Consider the following 16,222-nt stretch of genomic DNA (forward strand, 5'->3'; position numbering starts at 1 on the left):
CTCAATTGTATATATTTTTAGTGCTCGATTTGGTACTTATTTGGTTATTTTATGTCTTTGTAGCTGTTTTTGGAGAAATAAGATTTTGCGGCGAAATTGGCTTGAAAAATGGCTTTTCCGCTCGTGGGAGGACATTTTCTATTCGGACTCTTATTATGGATAAGGGTTAACCTAATTACTAAGGGACATCCCATTTCCAAGCAGCTACTAATCGCACCCCTACTCTGGTTAGGGGCAACCCATCTTCTTCACGTTTAAAGTTCAAAATTGGCGGGAAAAATACCCTTTTACTGGCAGCTTAGGTGCGCGTGATTTGGAGGAGTTTGAGGTCGACTAAACCTATGATTTTCATAGGATAGAGTCCTTATGGGTCTAGGAATCTAATATGGGTGTTGAACTCGAGTAAACTGGGCTCAATTGGCGGATTTTTATCACAATAGCAAAAAAAGGAAAGTCACATGTTTGACTTGTTTTAGGAAATTTTAGAGAGATTAAAGTGCTATAAACCTTTCCAAATATTTATATCTAAGGAAGAGTTTGGAATCAAAAGGAAAGCTCAGAAATGCGTGGAAATTCTAAAACAAGAAATTGCCGCAACATTGCCGTGAAGAGAAAGGAAGAGATTTTGGAAGATTTTGGAGAGATTTAATCGGTCTTTTTGATATAAATAGATTGGTTAGGTCATATATAAGAGGTGGGAATAGTTTGGGGTATTTTATAGAACCACAGGAGACAAAAAATCCAAATTACAGACATTCTTTTCTGCTGATGTAGAGGAAGAACACGAAGAACATCAACCCACGGTGAACTGTCGCAGAAAACTGTCGTTGTTCTACAACACTTCACTTCTATCGTTCCTGTAGCAGTCTTATTTTTCTGTTTCCCTTGTAACAGTCGATCTGCAACGCATATAAATGTTGTGATTGAACTGTTTTACTCCCTTTGAGTCTCTTCACCTTTGAAAACACCTTTTGAGCAATGGAAAAATATTTTGAACCTGTTTTTGATATGAGGAGCTAAACCCCTTAGCCGAGGCGACAGAGGAAGTCATTGTTCCATGAGAAGTGGTATATTTCTATTTTAATTAATTCTTGCAATTTCTTTTATGATTATTTGCATGGAACTAATATTGGAAAATTGATTTTTATTGAATTATTGTGATCCGTTTTGATGGAGCATGCTTAGTTTAATACTTTTGATGTTTCATGCTTGATGTATACAATTGCTACTTCAAAAATCTACTAAAGGCAATAAATTAGAATCACTTTAAACGCAAAGAATTGCATGAATATTGATTAAAATAAATCACTTAATTGGTCAATGGTGGAATCCTGAGTCTTGGTGCTTTTTATAATCTTGATAACAACAACTTCTTAAGTTTTCTAATAAAATCGAATCTTCACAAGTCTGAGAATAGAAACTCTTTTTACCACTTTCTACAACAACTTAAAAATCACATCATGGTCATAATTAGTTTGCGACTAATCTGGAAGGACAAGATTTAATTTCTTAAGAAATTAAGAATGTTGACCAGCCAATTTCCACCTTTAATTAAAAGTGCAGTCTGCCACTTTGAAGGGATTTGATTGGCCGATGGGAAAGAGGGGCCGACAGACTGTATGGGGCATGGCCGGTTGGTGATGGGTGTCGCCAGCCAGGGAAAACCGACCGGCTAAGTGGCGTGGCCAAGGCCCTTTTGTTGCTTCCCATATCTGCCGCAGTTCCTTTATTTTTATTATTTTCCAACTTTTGATAGGATTCTGCTCCTACTAGTTCCATGATGGATCAATTTCCAAGTTTGCCTATGTTAAGTCTTGACCAATATGGATCGGGATATTGTGTAGGCTTCGTTTAGGGCCAAGACCTAATTTTTGTAAATTGATAAAATTAAGTCAAAAAAATTGAATTTCATGAGCCGACACAAAATTAATCAGTTTTGACTAGAGTTGTCAATTTATAACCCGGCTTGCGGGTTGACCCTAACCCGGCTTGTTTCAACCCGGATCGGCTTGGCTTGTTGTCTAGACGGTCCGGGTTAGGGTTGGCATATACAACCCTACTAGAAAACAAGCCGGGCTAAGGCCAATCCGCGGGTTACCCGTCAACCCGTCAAAATTAATAAATATATTCCTCAATCCCACCAACTCTTTAAAATCCATGATTTGCAAACATATATTAGAATTAGTTAATTTTAAATCAATAAATAAAGCTAATTTTGGCTCTACCCAAACAAATATAACAATTTTTAGATTTTAAATAATCAATCAATAAATTAAATTACAACTTAGATTCATCAATCACATATTTATTCAGGATGTCCTAAATTGTAAAAATACTAGCATAATTTAAACAGTGAGTTAGTCTTACTCACATTAATTTAAACTTATAAAATGATAAAAAAAAAAGTAAAATGCTTAGTTGATGTTAGGGTTCTCTACCTAAGAAAACTAAAGCGTCGTAACCGGTTATATCGTTGATTAAGTGGCAATAAAAATGTCCACTTTACAACTCAGTGGTGGGGCTTCTAGTTAAACACCAAACTGACCTAGGTTCGACCTTTACTAAATGAATAATCCTAAACAATCCTAAATTTTAAATTTAATTTTTAAATTGATAACATTAAGAAGCCAACCCGCCAACCCGTCAGGGTTGACCCGTCTAGAGTTAGGGTTGGGGTTTTGAGCTTGTTCGTGAATAGTACTAGGGTTAGGGTTGACCCTAACCCTAGTACGGGTTGGCAATCTAGGGACGGGTTGACCCTAGCTTGGCCCGTTTGACATCTCTAGTCAAAACTTTCATTATAATTAAAGGACTCTGTAATATGAGAATGAAAAATATGATAGACTACTAAAATTAAAAAAAAAGGGATATAATTACAAAATGGGTTGCCTCCCATGTAGCGCTTGGTTTAACATCGTCATCCCAATATTTTTGTTATCATCCCGTACACTAACAGTCTGAATATCCAAGGATCCACCTAAATAAAAATCCGCAATTTCAATAACAGCTTCACACAAATTTTAGCGTAATAGAATACTAGTGAAGATATTATTTGATGGAATTTTCCGCACACTTAGTCCTTTTTACACTCGAAAGTGTATAAAGAACATTGAATGTGGAAACTAGAATAGGTTCCTTCCGCCAAACCTGGACTATGATAGAATTAAACACATCAAGTGGTGGATACTAAGAAGCGAAATAATTCTTAAGAACTTTAGGGGCACATATACATAACCATAAATGAGGTAGTTTCTTAAAAATTGGATAAAAAATTCTTTGGGGAACTACTTCAATCAGGGAAGAAGGATCAAAAGATATAGAACCATGCACAAGGATTATTAGACAAACCTTTCACAATCTTTTGTATTACGAGATCCTTATCCTTCTAAAAGAATTATAAGGAACTATTTATCTCGTGTGCATTGCGGTCTAAAAAAAAGGGGTACAACAACCACACCCAATATTTCGCTTAGCAATCTGTATGGACAAACTCCAATATACTTTCTAAAGAATCAACTAGACAGTCAGATTCAATCTAGGGAAAAGTATATCAAAGAGTTTATATCTCAATCTCTCGATTTGATCTTTACTCAAGCAACTAGAAACCTGCGAGTCTTTATCAAAGAGAGATAACTTGGATGGTACGAAAGACCAATATCCAAGTATCAATCAATTTGAATCAACAACCAAAAGTTCGGATATTCTAATTGATTGATTCTAACGCACAACCTATGATATTTCAATGTAAAGATAAACAATATAATACGAAATAGAAATCACACAGAGACCAGAATTTTGTTAACGAGGAAACCGCAAATGCCGAAAAACCCCGGGACCTAGTCCAGATTGAGCACACACTGTACTAAACCGCTACAGACACTAGACTACTACAAACTAACTTCGGTCTGGATTGTAGTTGAACCCCAACCAATCTCACACTGATCCAAGGTACATTTATGCTCCTACGTCTTTGATCCCAGCAGGATGCTACACACTTGATTCCCTTAGCTGATCTCACCCACAACTAAGAGTTTCTACGACCCAAAGTCGAAGAATTTAATAAAAAAATATGTATCACACAGAAAATTCTATTGGATTGAATAATTCTGTCTCCCACAGAAATACCCAAGAGTTTTGTTCCGTCTTTTGATAAATCAAGGTGAAAAGGAACCAACTGATAATCCGGTCTTCTATTCCCGAAAAATAACCTAGAGTTATCAATCACCTCACAAAAATCTTAATCGTATGGTAGCGAAACAAGATGTTGCGGAATCACAAACGATGAGACGAAGATGTTTGTGATTACTTTTTATCTTGCCTATCGGAGATAGAAATCTCAAGCCAATTATTACAATTATACTCGTACGATAGAAACAACAAGATCAGATCACACAACTACAAGAAAGTAATATCGGTCTGGATTCACAATCCCAATGAAGTCTTTAAGTCGTTAACCCGGTTTGAGAAAAGAAAACCAGAGGTTGAAGGTGAATCGACTCTATCTACAACTAGTATCACAGGTAAGGTGTGGGGATTAGGTTTCCCAGTTGCAAGAGTTCTCCCTTATATAGTCTTTCAAATCATGGTTTGCAATCAATATTAGCTTAGTAACAAAGCATTCAATATTTACCGTTAGATGAAAACCTGATTAGATTCAAGCTAATATTTATCAACCGTTAGATCGAAAACATAGCTTATTATACACAAATGAAATTCACATTTCTAGGCTCGTGTAACCGTACCCAAACTTGTACATTAGTTGGTTCAACAATAGTTAACCAAATGGTTAGCCATATGATCACTTTCATATCAACCATATTCTTCTTCACCATAACTAGTTCAAATGACTCAAATGAACTAGTTAGAGAGTTTTTTAATTGCTTAGATCTTATGTAACTTCACAAGACACAATCGAAGCAAAAACAATTTAATTCACTCGAATCGGTTTATGAACTTTATAGCAACGGTTTGCAAAAGCATTCCTTAATCAATATAAAGATGAGTTCAAGAACAATCATTTTTAGATATAACCTACTCAAGTTCGCGAACTGGGTTCACGGACTTAAGTTCCGGAAAGAGTTTTCAAACTCCAGCAGATATTCTCGGGTCGAGAATTATCGTCAGTTCGCGGATTGAGTTTGTTGAGTTAGTTCTCAAACTCCAGCAGATATTCTCGAGTCGAGAACTTCCGCCAGTTCGCGGACTGAGTTTGCAAACTGTAAAAACTTCTGGTTCTCTTGATCAACAATGTTTGCAAACTTTGGATCAAGGAATAAGACTTATACATATATGTGTTTCCGTAACAATGCTTATATCCATCAATGGTTATATAATCTAAACTCTCATTTCAATCATTGAAACATTCTCAGAGAGCGTATATAGTTGTTATTCACAAACCATTTTTCGTTAGAGAAATTTTCAAAGTGATTGAAACATAACATGACTTTCGTCACTAGGTAAAGATGAACTTTGGTTAAAGCAAAAGCTTAGGAACACATATTTCGAGGAATAGATAGGCGAGATAAACTCGGGTCGAAATATCAAATGTGTATAATCTAAGTCTTTATAGCAAAACGACTTTTGTCTCAAGATAGGAGATAAATAGACTTTTGAGTGATAGATAAGTTAAAGTCTCCACATACCTTTTAGTCGATGAAGTTTCACCAGTTACTTGAGTAGTTATTCGTCTTGTATGATGATCGCCATGGAGTTCTTGAGCTCAATTACACATTCTATCCTAGTCCGAGACCTTAGCTATAGTAGACTAGAAATCAATACTTATAGTTTTGATCACTAACACTGACAAACATTCTTGAGATAGCAACGCATGCGAGTTCGACCGAGCAATGTTCTAACAATCTCCCCCTTTGTCAATTTTAATGGCAAAATTATTAATACATATGGAATACAAAAAAAGATAAATAAATTTTTGAAGCTCCTATTCCACATGCCTAATATTCAACATTACTCGAAATCTTCGTCACTTCCAAGTACTCCAATGATCCCAAAGGTTGTAAGTTTAGCATCATCGTTGTTGAAAATACCTAGCTATAACAATGAGAAATAGAGTTATCGATCATTGTTATACAGTGACATAATATCATTACATATTATCAAAGTTCAATTGTATCACAACTTTGACAACAATACTATGGTGATATGTATCACTCCCCCTTAGTCAATACTCCATCTCACATGGAAACCACTCCCCCTTACATAATGATCCGAAAATCATATGTATTTATAGTGTGAACTACATATTAATTCCCCCCCTTTTTGTCAATAAAATTGGCAAAGGTACAAGAACGGGATCCTAATGAAATTTCCAAAAGAGATATTTTATTACCAAAAGAAAGCATATATCAACTTGTTCTTTAGATGCAATCATAAAGCCGAATCTAAATGCATTCATCAAGGAGTTTAAAGATACAAGATAACCCCTATAATATTCCACATCCGCACTCCCCACAAAAATTTGTCAATTAAGCACAAGTTCAATTAAGAACTCTCCCCCATAAAATGTCATTCCCGAAAGAACAACAAGAGCGACCTTAATTTCAAAAGAAAAGAAGGATTTATTTGCGCATAAAAAATCACATACAAGTATGAATTTGAATCCAAAAAACTCAATTAAATTAACCACAAGAGAACCCATGGTTTATTTAATCGGAATACACAATCAAACTAATCACAGAAGTAATCAATTTAATTGATCATTCTCGACATAAGAAAACTTATGGAGACTCGAAATTACTCCATTAGATTAATCACAAGAGAACTCATAAATAATCTAAGCAGAATACACAACCAAATTGACCACAAAAAGTAATCAATTTAATTGATCATACTCACCATAAGAGAATCTATGGAGCAATGACTGGAGCAATGACTAAGTTAATCATGAGAAAATAATCAACCATGTCAAAAATGCTCAAACATAAGAAAACTTACGGAGTCATAACTAAATAACCAAACAAGATGATTAATTTAGTTGGTAATGCTCAACATAAAGTATCTTATGGAACATCAACTAAGATAAAACAATAACTCAGTCGATAGAGCTCAACACAAGACACTTTATGGAACATCACAGTATATAGACAAAAATGTGGATCGGAGATTGACCTAATACCGTGGAATAATCAAGGACTCATTCTATTTTCCATCACTATTTGTATAATGACATACAATAGACATGATCCTTGCAAACAAATGATTTTAACCTATCTTCCATCAAATATTGACATAATAGGCTTAACTTTTGTATTTGTCAAAAGTCAATTCATTCTTTTATCAATACATGCATATCGACATACGAAAGACTTTACTTTTGACAAGGTATGGGACAATCAAGTTCACGGACGTAAACACACATATCCCATAAGAATATTGCAATATATGAAACCATAAAGATTAATACTGCAAAAATCATCTTCCAAATTTTTTTTTTATAATTCAAACAAATAACCCTAAAAACATGAAGATAAAAATGTTGGACATAGCTATGTGTGATCACAATAATGGCTATTCCAACCTCTAGTTATTCTTCTAAAAAAAACAAAAATGGAAGATTTACTAGGCAATAAGAACAAAAATTACTTATCTTCTTCTTCATCGGAGATACTCCAAGATGCTTGAATTGTGTTCAATTCTTCCTTGAGCTCGGAAAACTTCGTTGCAACTAAAGACAATTGATCTTAGACATACTTCACCCTTGAATCGACCTTACACACACCCTTATGGATTTTTTGAAGAAGACTCAAGGTGGTAGGGTCACAATCATTAAGTGAATCATCTCTTTGCCTTTTGCATACATTATCCCTTATGCGTCTGAAGGAACATGGACGAACCAGTTTGGGAACCCCCAGAGAGTTTCCAATCGAATCAAGATCACGATCACGACAAATTTGTCCAATCAAGCAAGGGTAACCTAACATCTTGGTGGGTGATTTCATTGAAGTCATTTGATAAATGATAAATCCACAAATATCAATACTTTGAACACCCGAATCAAGGAAATAGACTAATTCCGCAAACTCATGACTCCACCAAGAGTTCTCAATTGTGGAGGGACAAAGATTGGGGATACCAAGTTTTCCAAATGCCATCAACGGAATACTAAGATCATTAGTAGGAAATTTTCCTTGATTCCAAGCAACCTTCTTGCGGCAAAGCCCAAGAGAGATTTCATCATATGATGGACGTTCTTCAATTGGTCTAGGAAGACACACGTTTCCGAACGGAATGTTGGTGATCTTTGATATAAGTTCTCTATCAACAAGAAATCTTTCTCTATTTACTATGGATTTGAATTCCATCTTATTAAGATCAACATCATGAATGTCGGCATAGAAAATTCTTGTGAGAGAATCAAAACCTTTACCAAGACCATCAAAAATGTTTCCAAGATTGAATTTTTTGAAGAAAATTAAATCCACTCCATGTCCACTAGAAAGATCATAAATTCTATCATAAGAATCATCCACAAACCTAATCCTAAGAGAGTTTTTGTCACAAGGAAAATCTAGGCTAGAGGTATTTGAGCTTTTGGAACTCCTTTTTGAGCCCTTAGAATTCATCATGAGATCTAAGAAATTGAATGGAACAAGAGAAATTTAATTACTTGGAGTGACTCTTGAACACCCTTTCTTTCAATTTCTCCAAGGAGGCTTCAATGGAGGAAACACACAAAACCCTAAAGGTTCACGTACGCGGACGGGTGATGAAGAAGAGAGTGTGCGAACTTCTTCTTTATAAGACCAATAATGGGCTTGGACCCGTTTGCGTACCGCGACCACAAACGAAAAGTGGGGTTTTCTTAGACCCTTGCATATCAAAGGTTATACATACCGTAACAACACACTTTGTGAGAGATGATGGATGCAGAAGAAAGCTATATATGATACTCTAAAAGAATAACAAAATTTTACACAAGTCAAACCAATTTTCTTGCCCCATTTCAAGATATATACAAATGGGGTAGCGCTAGACTTGTTACCAAGAGGCATAATGTGCAGAGGAATTCTCATGCAACATTTCTGGTTGATATGTGTGAACAGTTTCCGTGACATAATCAAAGTAACGATGATAGTCAGGGCAGTCAGAGCATCCTATCCTTCGATTGAAGTGTCTAGAAGGAAGATCCTTCCGATTTCTAGGTTGTACAATATTATTTGATGGTTTAACATGTATAGAGCCTTTTTCGTAGTAATTCTTAGGCTTAACAGAATTAAGTTTTTCTAAGAATTTAAAAACGCCTTTGAAACCTCTGAATAGATCTTTATCAATTGATCCATTATGAGAGTATTCCTCAAAGAGATAAAGAATTAATCTAGTGAGGTTCCATATCTTTGAGTGTAACGAACGTTTCCTCAATCGTTCCTTCTTTTTATTTTTTCCTTTAGATTGATAATTATCATCTAAATCTTCATGTTTAGATGAATAGAGACTATCATGAGAAACTAGAGGTTTTGACCATAATACTCTTTGAGCAATCTTTAATGATTTCTGGCGCGCGTTACAGATGCCAAGTGCAAGTTTTTCAAAGAAATTTTCCATGGGACAATTTTCAAGGGACGTACAAACACAAACTTATTAGGTTTAGAGTGTTTGCCTACTCTGATGCCAATTGAAAAAGCGGGGGTACAACAACCACACCCAATATTTCGCTTAGCAATATGTATGGACAAACTCCAATATACTTTCTAAAGAATCAACTAGACAGTCAGATTCAATCTAGGGAAAAGTATATCAAAGAGTTTATATCTCAATCTCTCGATTTGATCTTTGCTCAAGCAAATAGAAACCTGCGAGTCTTTATCAAAGAGAGAGAACTTGGATGGTACCAAAGACCAATATCCAAGTATCAATCAATTTGAATCAACAACCAAAAGTTCGGATATTCTAATTGATTGATTCTAACGCATAACCTATGATATTTCAATTATAAATATAAACAATATAATACGAAATAGAAATCACACAGACACCAGAATTTTGTTAACGAGGAAACCGCAAATGCATAAAAACCCCGAGACCTAGTCCAGATTGAGCACACACTGTATTAAACCTCTACAGACACTAGCCTACTACAAACTAACTTCGGTCTGGACTGTAGTTGAATCCCAACTAATCTCACACTGATCCAAGGTACAGTTATGCTCCTACGTCTCTGATACCAGCAGGATGCTACGCACTTGATTCCCTTAGCTGATCTCACCCACAACTAAGAGTTGCTACGACCCAAAGTCGAAGACTTTAATAAACAAATCTCTGTCATACAGAAAAGTATACTGGATTGAATAATTCTGTCTCCCACAGAAATACCCAAAAGTTTTGTTCCGTATTTTGATAAATCAAGGTGAACAGGAACCAATTGATAATCCGATCTTATATTCCCAAAGAACAGCCTAGAGTTATCAATCACCTCACAACAATCTTAATCGTATGGTAGCGAAACAAGATGTTGTGGAATCACAAACGATGAGACGAAGATGTTTGTGATTACTTTTTATCTTGCCTATCGGAGATAGAAATCTCAAGCCAATATTACAATTGTACTCGTATGATAGAAACAACAAGATCAGATCACACAACTACAAGAAAGTAGTATCGGTCTAGATTCACAATCCCAATGAAATTTTTAAGTCGTTAACCCGGTTTGAGAAAAGAAAACCAGAGGTTAAAGGAGAATCGACTCTAGATACAACTAGTATCACACTTAAGGTGTGGGAATTAGGTTTCCCAATTGCAAGAGTTCTCCCTTATATAGTCTTTCAAATCAGGATTTTCAATTAATGTTAGCTTAGTAACAAAGCATTCAATATTCACCGTCAAATGAAAACCTGATCAGATTCAAGATAATATTTATTAACCGTTAGATCGTAAACATAACTTGTTACACACAAATAAAATGCACGTTTCTAGGATCGTGTAACCGTACCCAAACTTGTACATTAGCTGGTTCAACAATAGTTAACCAAATGGTTAGCCATATGATCACTTTCATATCAACCATATTCTTCTTTACCATAACTAGTTCGAATGACTCAAATGAACTAGTTAGAGAGTTGTTCAATTGCTTAGATCTTATTAACTTCACAAGACACAATCGAAGCAAAAACGATTTGATTCACTCGAATCGGTTCATGAACTTTATATCCACGGTTCGCAAAATCATTCCTTAATCAATATAAAGATGAGTTCAAGAACAATCCTAAGATCTTCATTGGAGTAAGTTACCCCATTTATAATAATAAATATATCATTCCCTGTCTCCTCCTTCTGAAGAGGAGCATGATTTTTTTTATGATACGGAGATGAAATAACTTTATTACTGCTACAAGGACTTTCGAGAGGTTGATCAAGTGTTAATAATTATCCATGGGAATGCCATAATAGTTTTGGCTTTGATACCAAACTTTTTCTTTATTCCTTTTTTCTTTAAGTTGATCAAGGTCTCTTATTAAGTTTTTGACACTTCATTGAAGTTGTTGGAGTGAGTTATTAATACTTTTTGTATATTGGTTCAAATATTGTTGATGTTGCATCATCACTTAGATCAGTTGATCAAGTCATTCTTCAAAACATACACGTTCATGCACCACATGATTTTCTTCCCAAGTCTCATCCTTTTGAATATGCGAATAATAAAAAAGGATCGGGAGTTGGGTTGGATATACCGGGGTAAGATTCAGTTGACATATTATTCTCCATGCTTGGTTGTTAATTAAATGGTTTCGGCATGGATAAACTGGCCTTTAAATGAAGAATTAACTGATCAAGTTTTTCCTCACCTTTAGAAGGATAAAAGATTAGAAGTATAACTATCCTCCAATACTTGTGGTTGCTCACTTACATACCAACCGTAAGGAGGTTAGTATCTTTCTTTATAATAAGGGAGCCTCAAGTCGTCACATTTCGATACCATACGAAGCCATATCAGCACTAACAATCCTTATCATCGCTACCTGATTGGCTATCACAGTGATTGTCAGCATTGAGTTTCCATGTAACGTTATTGCTCCCCTCCAACAGTCGCCACTGTTATAGACAGGAAACTTTGAAGAGTCACTAATCAAGAAACTGTGAAAGTGCATCATTTTGGAATGTTAAAATGAATGCATAATGACTGGGTAACCTTAAGTTACACATCTCTTCGACCATTTCCTCAATGGATGGTGTAATTTTATTGAAGGGCAAAGGATGTTGTATTGGGTATTCCTGAAATATAGGAGAGTATCATGAGAGTATATATTATGTGCTACGTACATGTGAAAAGCAGCAAAATCATTCATGGCCGTTTCCTATACAATCGTAATGGCGCCTCCAACAGTCACAACAACGTTCCAATTTGAAAAGACACGTACCTTCAACTTTAATGATCCAGTTTGTTTTGGGATAAAATTCAATTCTACTGTTTTTGGTAAATTTGGGTGTGTTGATGAGAAACGAATTCAAACCCTAAATAAATGCGCACTGCACGAGAGTATTTTTAGATTCGAGAGATCAATCTGTAAGACTCTGGCCTAAACCAAGAAATGGCCGTTCCAGATTCAAGTCGGTCACAAAAAATGAAGGAGAAGGTTGACCTTAGGGAGGGAAGCGAAGAAAGTGTTTAAGATCCGAATGTTAAATTATGAAGGTGTGGTTGTTTATCACTATATACGTGAAAATTGGGTCTCAGGAAGCAACTCTAAATCATTAAGGATAGAGATTGGATTGAGGAGAACAGAATTCCAGAGAGAAAGATAGTTTTCTTTACTAATTTTTCATACCTAGCTAATACATCAGAAATGTTCTTATAAATACATGAACATGACTCAACAAGCAACTCGTGAAAAGAACGTGCCATCAACACAGATTTGCTAATAATCCTATGGATAAGGCTACCCCAAAGCTATAACATATGACAAGATAAATGGCTTCCCTAAACAAGTGAAGTACGCCATTAACTTTTGTGACAAATCCCACTCCTTCAAATTATCCTTGTCCTCAAGGATATGAGATGAAAAGTTAACTTGAGTACTGGAGAGAGACTCATTACAAGACCAGAAGCACACTACTGAGAAAACCGCATCCGAGGTCCTTAAATCCACCTACCGTTTCTCTGCGACTGTTGGTTACTGCTTGAAAATCGACCAGTGAACTTGACTTTCTTTCAAACATAGAACTTCGCTGACTGTCAGCGGCCTGTCCACCTTGATCATCAAAACTGATCCTTTAGTTGAGTGCCATGAGTAAGTACCAGTATACCTTCGGCCTGAGTAGCTGGTCTCTCAGTGAGTGATAAAATCTCATCTAGTATAGTTACAAGTATGTGAACTGATGATAAAAACACTTCGGTAGAGCCCAGATTGTCATGCTTCCTCATTTCAGCCAAGGCTTGAGTGTAAATATCCCTTTCTTCCTCCTTGTAATTAAATCCAGAAGCACTTGGAGCTGAATATAATGATGTCACGCGACTAGTGGTGATATTCATATAATTATCATACCTGACTAGGAGTCGAACTCCTTGATATATCCGGGCATCTCCAGCTCGTCCTTTTCTCCCCTGTATCTCTATTAACTTGTCGTCCTTCGCTAAGATAACTTGTTCGCAGTTGACTCTTCCCATGCAGAAGTGAACTCCCCATGCTAGTTACACTGATCCAGTGAACATTTCATGCACCCCAGAAGTCCCACGGAAACGACTTCAATTCCAACATTATGCATATCACCAGGAACAACACAACTGGAATGTGAATTATGGTGATAGTGAGTTGTATTCTCATTATTCTCTGATAGCACTGCAACTTTATAAATGCTTCTCGAACAGTAAGACTCTCATACAACACAGATAGAGGCATTCGACCATATACGAACAAACCCATCCACAAGAACCAGAAACAACTTCTAACAATTGTGAGAATCAACACAAGAAAACATGCCTGGAGTCTAATCCAATCATCATTCAACATAACCAGCAACTTGCGTGAGAACTGCTTACCAGCTGGTACATAAGTTGCTCTAAATAATATTACATGATGCAGAAAGCTTTTGGGTTGCTCTGTAGAGAACCCATGATGGATAGTAATAGCAACACCATCGTTAGCTGACATCCAGACTATTGGATCACTAAAAAACCAATCTAACCAACACATATATTCATCAAAACACATACTACCCTCACCCCATGGCTTTTCCAAGTAATGAGCATAAGTATTAGGATGCACTAGACAGAACTCATGACATAAGATAGTTGAAATACTGACTCTACAAGAATTAAGATAATATGCAAGGTCAGATGTGGCCGGACAACTCCAATTGGGATTCTTAACTGCCATTAAATATCTATCTTCAGCAGCTCTATCTATTGGGATCTTTCCGAAGTATTCTGACGCACTATGAACTCCAAGTAAATGAACATAACTAGCCAGAAAATATGTGTAGGAAGGAAACACAACTCAGGATGCACATTGAATTGCCTAAGTACCCTTTTCGTGACTTGGAAAACTCACAAGAGAACAAACATGTAACTCTACAGGATCGCTATCTGAAATCAATACTTTAAGCAACAGGGTAGAAAATCGATAAAAACAAACATCACCATCAGTCCCTAGCTGCAGAAGTTGATAAACAGAAGCATGAAGATACGCATGGAATAACCCATGAGAGTGCACAACTGAAATATTGAATGAAAGCGGCTTTATGCATTGAGCTCTGAGATCGAAAAAGCAACAACAACGGTAAAAATAGAAATACCCTGTACTATCTAACACCTTTCCTCAATCAAATACCTTTTGAGAATAATCCAGGATATTATATAAACAGTCTCCCCTATTTGTAATCAAATGAACAAACCCCAATTCAAAATTACAATCACAAGCATAACCAGTGATGATGTTTCTGAGTGACATTTTTGCAAACTGATTTTTCTAGGAGCCACTGTCACCATCTTTAACCAATATAAACACCGCTGAATTTGTAAACTCTGAATCTAGTTGGTACCCTTGCTAAAGAACAAATTCATAAACAGATTCTTCATAGATTTCAGAATTATCTTCAACGTAATAAATATACAATTTAATAACCCCAAGCTCTTTTCCAGGTGTAGGTGGTCTGAAATCTCCAACAAGTGGTTGCTCAAGTAGTGCTTGAACATTCTCAAGCTTGTTTTCCCTTGCCACTTGAAGTATCGCAGTAACATATAGGACCTTATCCTGCTGAGGTATTTCCTCCAACAGCTTGTTGTCAACCCACCTGTCTCCACTTTCAATAAACTCCAACACATTTGAAATCCCAATTAACAAAATTAATTGGTACCCCGTTCAAAATTCAGTTGATAAGCAAATTTTCCGGCATAAACATCCATGAAATTCAACCCATTAGAAACAAGCAAACAATAAGTAATGCAGAATTTGGAAATGGTTCTATCATCAGAAGAACACCTCATCACAGATTCAATTTCTTTACCACGATCAAATAGCATACGACTGTAATCAGGAATTGGTAACAACTAGCACGACAACCACAGAAGTAATTTGAATTATGTGTAGGATAGATAATGCCTCAGCATTTGTAATCCTTCTAACTTGAAAACCCACATCGTCATTATCAGATTTATTATCAGGATTGAATGGCTTACCCTCTTGGTAATTCAGAAATTTCGACTTCACTTTGTATTTATTAAATGAATTGGTAGAACTGACTCCATCAATATCAGTAAAATCAATTTTGGGTGTAGATCGACAATTATCTTCTTCTTCTGAATATGTATGTATAGGAATTGAAGAATGGAAAGTAAAATTACTCACTGATTTAGTAGGAAAGCTAGGGTTAGCTACAAAAACTTCAGAGAGATGACTTGATGATTTTAAGTCAATGGAATTTTCTTCCAATTCGGCGTCGATGGCGAGTGTAGATACAGATGAGGGTTCTAGTAAATCTACATCAGGTTTCAGTTTACTTGGACACTCTGTGAAGTCCTTCAACTGAGCTGTGTAATCCTCCATAACATCTCTCCACTCAGCAAATGAATTCTTCCATGAAATTTTCAATTTAACTTCAAACTGATCGATATGGTTCACCATTTTCACTCGGTCACAAGAAATTGAGTGCTTTGATACCATTTGTCACGATCTACGTGATAATTGGGTCTCAGGAAGCAACTCTAAATCTCTAAGGATAGAGATTGGATTGAGGAGAACAGAGTTCCAGAGAGAAAGATAGTTTTTTTTACTAA

The sequence above is a fragment of the Papaver somniferum genome, chromosome 4 (assembly GCF_003573695.1).
Source record: "Papaver somniferum cultivar HN1 chromosome 4, ASM357369v1, whole genome shotgun sequence".
NCBI classification, from domain to species: Eukaryota; Viridiplantae; Streptophyta; class Magnoliopsida; order Ranunculales; family Papaveraceae; genus Papaver; species Papaver somniferum.